The following is a 10,000-nucleotide window of genomic DNA, read 5'->3' on the forward strand; positions in this document are numbered from 1 at the left end:
TATTTATTTGCACAAAAGCTTATTTGATGTCATATCTCAAACCATTCATATCTCTCACTTTTAATTCCTGGGTGTTAAGGGACTCAACAAGCCTTTATCCCTGTTTGTCATTGGAGCTCCCCTTCCATCAATTGGTGATGTTTTGCTACTGAATGGAAAAGAGCTGTGACTCTCTAGCCAAGATGGTGGCAAAATCAGTTAAGGAAACATGGTACCAGTGCCCCATGTGAGAATCGAACTCATGACCTTCAGATTACGAGACTGACGCGCTACCTGCTGCGCTAACGAGGCAAAATGCACGTAATAATCTGCGGAAGTTGCTTGTGCAAAGCAGTACACCTCTTTTTTTTCATATTGTAAGTGAGCTGGCAGTACATCTTCTCCCATATGGTCTAGCGGTTAGGATTCCTGGTTTTCACCCAGGCGGCCCGGGTTCGACTACTGGTATGGGAACGCATCCTTTTCTGCACCGCTGCCAACATTCAAAAACTGACGCGTGTTTTTTAGTCAAACGTATTTCAAGTAGGATTTGTTTTTTTCAGGCAAAAATGCTGAACGCCCGCGTTTTGGCACTTCATTCTGACCCTTCACACAAGATTCAATTTGGATTCGTAGCTCAACTCATTCTCAACCACCCCTTTTTACACTAAAGTGTCAAGGGACTCAACAACTCATGGGTCCGGTAAGTTATTTGGATTCCCATTTCCTTTCTAATGGAAAAAGTTGTAGAATTGAATGGAAAAGTTCTAAGTTGGTGACAAAATCTCTCGAGAAAAGGAGGGAACAGTGCCCCGTGTGAGGCTCGAACTCACGACCTTCAGATTATGAGACTGACGCGCTACCTACTGCGCTAACGAGGCAAGCTGTACCTGCAGATCTGCAGAAGTTTATTGTGCATAGCAGAAAACTTTTTTTTTTCATAATGTCACTGAGACATTAGTGCATCTTTTCCCATATGGTCTAGCGGTTAGGATTCCTGGCTCTCACCCAGGTGGCCTGGGTTCGACTCCCGGTATGGGAATGCATCTTTATCTTAGCTACTGCCACCATTCAAAGACTGACACGTGTTTTTCAATCAAAAATGTTTCTGGTAGATTTTCACTTTGCAACAAAAATACTTAACATTGGCGATGCATTATGACTTTTGCAAAAGATTTCCTTTTGTTTCATAGCTTAAGCCTTTTTCAACTACACAGTTTTACACAAAAGTGTCAAGGGACTCAACAAGCCATGTGTCCTGTCTGTCATTAGGGCTCCCATGTTCTTTCTAATCGGAAACAGTTTAGAACTGAATTGGAAAGTTCAGAGTTAGTGACAAAATCTCTTGAGAAAAGGAGGATGCCACGTGTGAGCAAAAAACTCATGATCTTCAAATTATTCAACTGACGTGCCAAAAACCTTGACCATGTAGCGTGTTTCAGCTCTTGTAATGTTGATGTTTTGTATTCAAAGCAAAACACTCTTTTTTTTTTTTTTTTTTTTTTTTTACACCTGTCTTGCTGTTTACTGTACTGCTTACACCATGTGGAGAAAGACTTAGTTAGTATTCCTGGTTGACTGGTTCGATTCCTGCTATGGGAGAGACTTTTTTTTGGGGACTAGTGTCCACATTCCAAAGCCAACACGTGCCTTGCAGACAGAATCAGTTTAGGTTGGAACTGCTCTTTGCAGCCAAAAATGCAGACCACCAGGTTTTTTGGATATTTATTTGCACAAAAGCTTATTTGATGTCATATCTCAAACCATTCATATCTCTCACTTTTAATTCCTGGGTGTTAAGGGACTCAACAAGCCTTTATCCCTGTTTGTCATTGGAGCTCCCCTTCCATCAATTGGTGATGTTTTGCTACTGAATGGAAAAGAGCTGTGACTCTCTAGCCAAGATGGTGGCAAAATCAGTTAAGGAAACATGGTACCAGTGCCCCATGTGAGAATCGAACTCATGACCTTCAGATTACGAGACTGACGCGCTACCTGCTGCGCTAACGAGGCAAAATGCACGTAATAATCTGCGGAAGTTGCTTGTGCAAAGCAGTACACCTCTTTTTTTTCATATTGTAAGTGAGCTGGCAGTACATCTTCTCCCATATGGTCTAGCGGTTAGGATTCCTGGTTTTCACCCAGGCGGCCCGAGTTCGACTACTGGTATGGGAACGCATCCTTTTCTGCACCGCTGCCAACATTCAAAAACTGACGTGTGTTTTTTAGTCAAACGTATTTCAAGTAGGATTTGTTTTTTTCAGGCAAAAATGCTGAACGCCCGCGTTTTGGCACTTCATTCTGACCCTTCACACAAGATTCAATTTGGATTCGTAGCTCAACTCATTCTCAACCACCCCTTTTTACACTAAAGTGTCAAGGGACTCAACAACTCATGGGTCCGGTAAGTTATTTGGATTCCCATTTCCTTTCTAATGGAAAAAGTTGTAGAATTGAATGGAAAAGTTCTAAGTTGGTGACAAAATCTCTCGAGAAAAGGAGGGAACAGTGCCCCGTGTGAGGCTCGAACTCACGACCTTCAGATTATGAGACTGACGCGCTACCTACTGCGCTAACGAGGTAAGCTGTACCTGCAGATCTGCAGAAGTTTATTGTGCATAGCAGAAAACTTTTTTTTTTCATAATGTCACTGAGACATTAGTGCATCTTTTCCCATATGGTCTAGCGGTTAGGATTCCTGGCTCTCACCCAGGTGGCCTGGGTTCGACTCCCGGTATGGGAATGCATCTTTATCTTAGCTACTGCCACCATTCAAAGACTGACACGTGTTTTTCAATCAAAAATGTTTCTGGTAGATTTTCACTTTGCAACAAAAATACTTAACATTGGCGATGCATTATGACTTTTGCAAAAGATTTCCTTTTGTTTCATAGCTTAAGCCTTTTTCAACTACACAGTTTTACACAAAAGTGTCAAGGGACTCAACAAGCCATGTGTCCTGTCTGTCATTAGGGCTCCCATGTTCTTTCTAATCGGAAACAGTTTAGAACTGAATTGGAAAGTTCAGAGTTAGTGACAAAATCTCTTGAGAAAAGGAGGATGCCACGTGTGAGCAAAAAACTCATGATCTTCAAATTATTCAACTGACGTGCCAAAAACCTTGACCATGTAGCGTGTTTCAGCTCTTGTAATGTTGATGTTTTGTATTCAAAGCAAAACACTCTTTTTTTTTTTTTTTACACCTGTCTTGCTGTTTACTGTACTGCTTACACCATGTGGAGAAAGACTTAGTTAGTATTCCTGGTTGACTGGTTCGATTCCTGCTATGGGAGAGACTTTTTTTTGGGGACTAGTGTCCACATTCCAAAGCCAACACGTGCCTTGCAGACAGAATCAGTTTAGGTTGGAACTGCTCTTTGCAGCCAAAAATGCAGACCACCAGGTTTTTTGGATATTTATTTGCACAAAAGCTTATTTGATGTCATATCTCAAACCATTCATATCTCTCACTTTTAATTCCTGGGTGTTAAGGGACTTAACAAGCCTTTATCCCTGTTTGTCATTGGAGCTCCCCTTCCATCAATTGGTGATGTTTTGCTACTGAATGGAAAAGAGCTGTGACTCTCTAGCCAAGATGGTGGCAAAATCAGTTAAGGAAACATGGTACCAGTGCCCCATGTGAGAATCGAACTCATGACCTTCAGATTACGAGACTGACGCGCTACCTGCTGCGCTAACGAGGCAAAATGCACGTAATAATCTGCGGAAGTTGCTTGTGCAAAGCAGTACACCTCTTTTTTTTCATATTGTAAGTGAGCTGGCAGTACATCTTCTCCCATATGGTCTAGCGGTTAGGATTCCTGGTTTTCACCCAGGCGGCCCGGGTTCGACTACTGGTATGGGAACGCATCCTTTTCTGCACCGCTGCCAACATTCAAAAACTGACGCGTGTTTTTTAGTCAAACGTATTTCAAGTAGGATTTGTTTTTTTCAGGCAAAAATGCTGAACGCCCGCGTTTTGGCACTTCATTCTGACCCTTCACACAAGATTCAATTTGGATTCGTAGCTCAACTCATTCTCAACCACCCCTTTTTACACTAAAGTGTCAAGGGACTCAACAACTCATGGGTCCGGTAAGTTATTTGGATTCCCATTTCCTTTCTAATGGAAAAAGTTGTAGAATTGAATGGAAAAGTTCTAAGTTGGTGACAAAATCTCTCGAGAAAAGGAGGGAACAGTGCCCCGTGTGAGGCTCGAACTCACGACCTTCAGATTATGAGACTGACGCGCTACCTACTGCGCTAACGAGGCAAGCTGTACCTGCAGATCTGCAGAAGTTTATTGTGCATAGCAGAAAACTTTTTTTTTTCATAATGTCACTGAGACATTAGTGCATCTTTTCCCATATGGTCTAGCGGTTAGGATTCCTGGCTCTCACCCAGGTGGCCTGGGTTCGACTCCCGGTATGGGAATGCATCTTTATCTTAGCTACTGCCACCATTCAAAGACTGACACGTGTTTTTCAATCAAAAATGTTTCTGGTAGATTTTCACTTTGCAACAAAAATACTTAACATTGGCGATGCATTATGACTTTTGCAAAAGATTTCCTTTTGTTTCATAGCTTAAGCCTTTTTCAACTACACAGTTTTACACAAAAGTGTCAAGGGACTCAACAAGCCATGTGTCCTGTCTGTCATTAGGGCTCCCATGTTCTTTCTAATCGGAAACAGTTTAGAACTGAATTGGAAAGTTCAGAGTTAGTGACAAAATCTCTTGAGAAAAGGAGGATGCCACGTGTGAGCAAAAAACTCATGATCTTCAAATTATTCAACTGACGTGCCAAAAACCTTGACCATGTAGCGTGTTTCAGCTCTTGTAATGTTGATGTTTTGTATTCAAAGCAAAACACTCTTTTTTTTTTTTTTTTTTTTTTTTTACACCTGTCTTGCTGTTTACTGTACTGCTTACACCATGTGGAGAAAGACTTAGTTAGTATTCCTGGTTGACTGGTTCGATTCCTGCTATGGGAGAGACTTTTTTTTGGGGACTAGTGTCCACATTCCAAAGCCAACACGTGCCTTGCAGACAGAATCAGTTTAGGTTGGAACTGCTCTTTGCAGCCAAAAATGCAGACCACCAGGTTTTTTGGATATTTATTTGCACAAAAGCTTATTTGATGTCATATCTCAAACCATTCATATCTCTCACTTTTAATTCCTGGGTGTTAAGGGACTCAACAAGCCTTTATCCCTGTTTGTCATTGGAGCTCCCCTTCCATCAATTGGTGATGTTTTGCTACTGAATGGAAAAGAGCTGTGACTCTCTAGCCAAGATGGTGGCAAAATCAGTTAAGGAAACATGGTACCAGTGCCCCATGTGAGAATCGAACTCATGACCTTCAGATTACGAGACTGACGCGCTACCTGCTGCGCTAACGAGGCAAAATGCACGTAATAATCTGCGGAAGTTGCTTGTGCAAAGCAGTACACCTCTTTTTTTTCATATTGTAAGTGAGCTGGCAGTACATCTTCTCCCATATGGTCTAGCGGTTAGGATTCCTGGTTTTCACCCAGGCGGCCCGAGTTCGACTACTGGTATGGGAACGCATCCTTTTCTGCACCGCTGCCAACATTCAAAAACTGACGTGTGTTTTTTAGTCAAACGTATTTCAAGTAGGATTTGTTTTTTTCAGGCAAAAATGCTGAACGCCCGCGTTTTGGCACTTCATTCTGACCCTTCACACAAGATTCAATTTGGATTCGTAGCTCAACTCATTCTCAACCACCCCTTTTTACACTAAAGTGTCAAGGGACTCAACAACTCATGGGTCCGGTAAGTTATTTGGATTCCCATTTCCTTTCTAATGGAAAAAGTTGTAGAATTGAATGGAAAAGTTCTAAGTTGGTGACAAAATCTCTCGAGAAAAGGAGGGAACAGTGCCCCGTGTGAGGCTCGAACTCACGACCTTCAGATTATGAGACTGACGCGCTACCTACTGCGCTAACGAGGTAAGCTGTACCTGCAGATCTGCAGAAGTTTATTGTGCATAGCAGAAAACTTTTTTTTTTCATAATGTCACTGAGACATTAGTGCATCTTTTCCCATATGGTCTAGCGGTTAGGATTCCTGGCTCTCACCCAGGTGGCCTGGGTTCGACTCCCGGTATGGGAATGCATCTTTATCTTAGCTACTGCCACCATTCAAAGACTGACACGTGTTTTTCAATCAAAAATGTTTCTGGTAGATTTTCACTTTGCAACAAAAATACTTAACATTGGCGATGCATTATGACTTTTGCAAAAGATTTCCTTTTGTTTCATAGCTTAAGCCTTTTTCAACTACACAGTTTTACACAAAAGTGTCAAGGGACTCAACAAGCCATGTGTCCTGTCTGTCATTAGGGCTCCCATGTTCTTTCTAATCGGAAACAGTTTAGAACTGAATTGGAAAGTTCAGAGTTAGTGACAAAATCTCTTGAGAAAAGGAGGATGCCACGTGTGAGCAAAAAACTCATGATCTTCAAATTATTCAACTGACGTGCCAAAAACCTTGACCATGTAGCGTGTTTCAGCTCTTGTAATGTTGATGTTTTGTATTCAAAGCAAAACACTCTTTTTTTTTTTTTTTACACCTGTCTTGCTGTTTACTGTACTGCTTACACCATGTGGAGAAAGACTTAGTTAGTATTCCTGGTTGACTGGTTCGATTCCTGCTATGGGAGAGACTTTTTTTTGGGGACTAGTGTCCACATTCCAAAGCCAACACGTGCCTTGCAGACAGAATCAGTTTAGGTTGGAACTGCTCTTTGCAGCCAAAAATGCAGACCACCAGGTTTTTTGGATATTTATTTGCACAAAAGCTTATTTGATGTCATATCTCAAACCATTCATATCTCTCACTTTTAATTCCTGGGTGTTAAGGGACTTAACAAGCCTTTATCCCTGTTTGTCATTGGAGCTCCCCTTCCATCAATTGGTGATGTTTTGCTACTGAATGGAAAAGAGCTGTGACTCTCTAGCCAAGATGGTGGCAAAATCAGTTAAGGAAACATGGTACCAGTGCCCCATGTGAGAATCGAACTCATGACCTTCAGATTACGAGACTGACGCGCTACCTGCTGCGCTAACGAGGCAAAATGCACGTAATAATCTGCGGAAGTTGCTTGTGCAAAGCAGTACACCTCTTTTTTTTCATATTGTAAGTGAGCTGGCAGTACATCTTCTCCCATATGGTCTAGCGGTTAGGATTCCTGGTTTTCACCCAGGCGGCCCGGGTTCGACTACTGGTATGGGAACGCATCCTTTTCTGCACCGCTGCCAACATTCAAAAACTGACGCGTGTTTTTTAGTCAAACGTATTTCAAGTAGGATTTGTTTTTTTCAGGCAAAAATGCTGAACGCCCGCGTTTTGGCACTTCATTCTGACCCTTCACACAAGATTCAATTTGGATTCGTAGCTCAACTCATTCTCAACCACCCCTTTTTACACTAAAGTGTCAAGGGACTCAACAACTCATGGGTCCGGTAAGTTATTTGGATTCCCATTTCCTTTCTAATGGAAAAAGTTGTAGAATTGAATGGAAAAGTTCTAAGTTGGTGACAAAATCTCTCGAGAAAAGGAGGGAACAGTGCCCCGTGTGAGGCTCGAACTCACGACCTTCAGATTATGAGACTGACGCGCTACCTACTGCGCTAACGAGGCAAGCTGTACCTGCAGATCTGCAGAAGTTTATTGTGCATAGCAGAAAACTTTTTTTTTTCATAATGTCACTGAGACATTAGTGCATCTTTTCCCATATGGTCTAGCGGTTAGGATTCCTGGCTCTCACCCAGGTGGCCTGGGTTCGACTCCCGGTATGGGAATGCATCTTTATCTTAGCTACTGCCACCATTCAAAGACTGACACGTGTTTTTCAATCAAAAATGTTTCTGGTAGATTTTCACTTTGCAACAAAAATACTTAACATTGGCGATGCATTATGACTTTTGCAAAAGATTTCCTTTTGTTTCATAGCTTAAGCCTTTTTCAACTACACAGTTTTACACAAAAGTGTCAAGGGACTCAACAAGCCATGTGTCCTGTCTGTCATTAGGGCTCCCATGTTCTTTCTAATCGGAAACAGTTTAGAACTGAATTGGAAAGTTCAGAGTTAGTGACAAAATCTCTTGAGAAAAGGAGGATGCCACGTGTGAGCAAAAAACTCATGATCTTCAAATTATTCAACTGACGTGCCAAAAACCTTGACCATGTAGCGTGTTTCAGCTCTTGTAATGTTGATGTTTTGTATTCAAAGCAAAACACTCTTTTTTTTTTTTTTTTTTTTTTTTTACACCTGTCTTGCTGTTTACTGTACTGCTTACACCATGTGGAGAAAGACTTAGTTAGTATTCCTGGTTGACTGGTTCGATTCCTGCTATGGGAGAGACTTTTTTTTGGGGACTAGTGTCCACATTCCAAAGCCAACACGTGCCTTGCAGACAGAATCAGTTTAGGTTGGAACTGCTCTTTGCAGCCAAAAATGCAGACCACCAGGTTTTTTGGATATTTATTTGCACAAAAGCTTATTTGATGTCATATCTCAAACCATTCATATCTCTCACTTTTAATTCCTGGGTGTTAAGGGACTCAACAAGCCTTTATCCCTGTTTGTCATTGGAGCTCCCCTTCCATCAATTGGTGATGTTTTGCTACTGAATGGAAAAGAGCTGTGACTCTCTAGCCAAGATGGTGGCAAAATCAGTTAAGGAAACATGGTACCAGTGCCCCATGTGAGAATCGAACTCATGACCTTCAGATTACGAGACTGACGCGCTACCTGCTGCGCTAACGAGGCAAAATGCACGTAATAATCTGCGGAAGTTGCTTGTGCAAAGCAGTACACCTCTTTTTTTTCATATTGTAAGTGAGCTGGCAGTACATCTTCTCCCATATGGTCTAGCGGTTAGGATTCCTGGTTTTCACCCAGGCGGCCCGAGTTCGACTACTGGTATGGGAACGCATCCTTTTCTGCACCGCTGCCAACATTCAAAAACTGACGCGTGTTTTTTAGTCAAACGTATTTCAAGTAGGATTTGTTTTTTTCAGGCAAAAATGCTGAACGCCCGCGTTTTGGCACTTCATTCTGACCCTTCACACAAGATTCAATTTGGATTCGTAGCTCAACTCATTCTCAACCACCCCTTTTTACACTAAAGTGTCAAGGGACTCAACAAGCCATGTGTCCTGTCTGTCATTAGGGCTCCCATGTTCTTTCTAATCGGAAACAGTTTAGAACTGAATTGGAAAGTTCAGAGTTAGTGACAAAATCTCTTGAGAAAAGGAGGATGCCACGTGTGAGCAAAAAACTCATGATCTTCAAATTATTCAACTGACGTGCCAAAAACCTTGACCATGTAGCGTGTTTCAGCTCTTGTAATGTTGATGTTTTGTATTCAAAGCAAAACACTCTTTTTTTTTTTTTTTTTTTTTTTTACACCTGTCTTGCTGTTTACTGTACTGCTTACACCATGTGGAGAAAGACTTAGTTAGTATTCCTGGTTGACTGGTTCGATTCCTGCTATGGGAGAGACTTTTTTTTGGGGACTAGTGTCCACATTCCAAAGCCAACACGTGCCTTGCAGACAGAATCAGTTTAGGTTGGAACTGCTCTTTGCAGCCAAAAATGCAGACCACCAGGTTTTTTGGATATTTATTTGCACAAAAGCTTATTTGATGTCATATCTCAAACCATTCATATCTCTCACTTTTAATTCCTGGGTGTTAAGGGACTCAACAAGCCTTTATCCCTGTTTGTCATTGGAGCTCCCCTTCCATCAATTGGTGATGTTTTGCTACTGAATGGAAAAGAGCTGTGACTCTCTAGCCAAGATGGTGGCAAAATCAGTTAAGGAAACATGGTACCAGTGCCCCATGTGAGAATCGAACTCATGACCTTCAGATTACGAGACTGACGCGCTACCTGCTGCGCTAACGAGGCAAAATGCACGTAATAATCTGCGGAAGTTGCTTGTGCAAAGCAGTACACCTCTTTTTTTTCATATTGTAAGTGAGCTGGCAG

The 10,000-nt window shown here is 41.9% G+C and overlaps 3 non-coding genes across 3 annotated transcripts; all 3 read right to left on the bottom strand.

Moving 5' to 3' along the window:
- Positions 1–787: 787 nt before the first annotated feature.
- Positions 788–860, bottom strand: TRNAM-CAU (transfer RNA methionine (anticodon CAU)). Its single transcript has one exon. It is a non-coding gene; the product is annotated as a tRNA-Met (tRNA).
- Positions 861–4,179: 3,319 nt separating this feature from the next.
- TRNAM-CAU (transfer RNA methionine (anticodon CAU)) lies at positions 4,180–4,252 on the bottom strand. Its single transcript has one exon. It is a non-coding gene; the product is annotated as a tRNA-Met (tRNA).
- Positions 4,253–7,571: 3,319 nt separating this feature from the next.
- TRNAM-CAU (transfer RNA methionine (anticodon CAU)) lies at positions 7,572–7,644 on the bottom strand. Its single transcript has one exon. It is a non-coding gene; the product is annotated as a tRNA-Met (tRNA).
- Positions 7,645–10,000: the final 2,356 nt, after the last annotated feature.

This window comes from Phyllobates terribilis, unplaced genomic scaffold (genome assembly GCF_046119375.1).
Source record: "Phyllobates terribilis strain yellow unplaced genomic scaffold, ASM4611937v1 Scaffold_11__3_contigs__length_659146591, whole genome shotgun sequence".
Classification (NCBI taxonomy): domain Eukaryota; kingdom Metazoa; phylum Chordata; class Amphibia; order Anura; family Dendrobatidae; genus Phyllobates; species Phyllobates terribilis.